The following is a 785-nucleotide window of genomic DNA, read 5'->3' on the forward strand; positions in this document are numbered from 1 at the left end:
AAAGTGTGCCTACTTATGTCCGTTTGCAATATACTAAAGGTGTTCATTTATTTAACTGAGATCAGTTGTATATTGTTTGCACCAGTTACAGGTCTGATTACTGACCTTTTATTTACTGTTTTGTCATTCTATATGGTGTTTTTGTCTCCTTCAGTAATTTATTTTAGGTTGGCTTTTTATATTGTATACATTGTTTATTAGGCACAACATTGCTTTAAGATTTCACAGGAGTTGATAATGTATAACTGCAATCATACTACTTTTAACGCTAAATAGGCAGCAAATAAATATACAATATAAAAGTGCAATTTCAGTATCAGTAAAGCGTCTGATGTGTTAGTTTTAGGGACAAAGCACCCTTAAGAGTAATCATTACGCGCTTCTTTGTCTATGATTTTAGCCAGTGAAGAACTACTGCCCTCTTGTGGCCACATGGCCTAACTGTAAGCATGTTTGTGGTAATAATATCAAGAAATAATCAATGCTAAATCTTACCAATGTCACTTCAATACCATAGTTCATAATTTGTGTTTACTAAGTCTTGTTTTGTTTCGATTTATATACATTTGATTAAAACACTTCTAAATGATTATGGTGTAAACCGTTTATAACACTATTCAAAGCAGTAGTATTCACTACAGCGCAGTGGTCTCGCAGTCGATGCTATAGACTGAAGTGGTCATTTCACAGGCTTTGAGACAAAAAGCGAGGAATAAAATTTTAAAATACATCATAATTAGTCAAGTGAACTTAAATGCAAAGCTAGTAACGCACCGGTTCTTCTG

The sequence above is a fragment of the Symphodus melops genome (assembly GCF_947650265.1).
Source record: "Symphodus melops genome assembly, chromosome: 17".
Taxonomy (NCBI): Eukaryota; Metazoa; Chordata; class Actinopteri; order Labriformes; family Labridae; genus Symphodus; species Symphodus melops.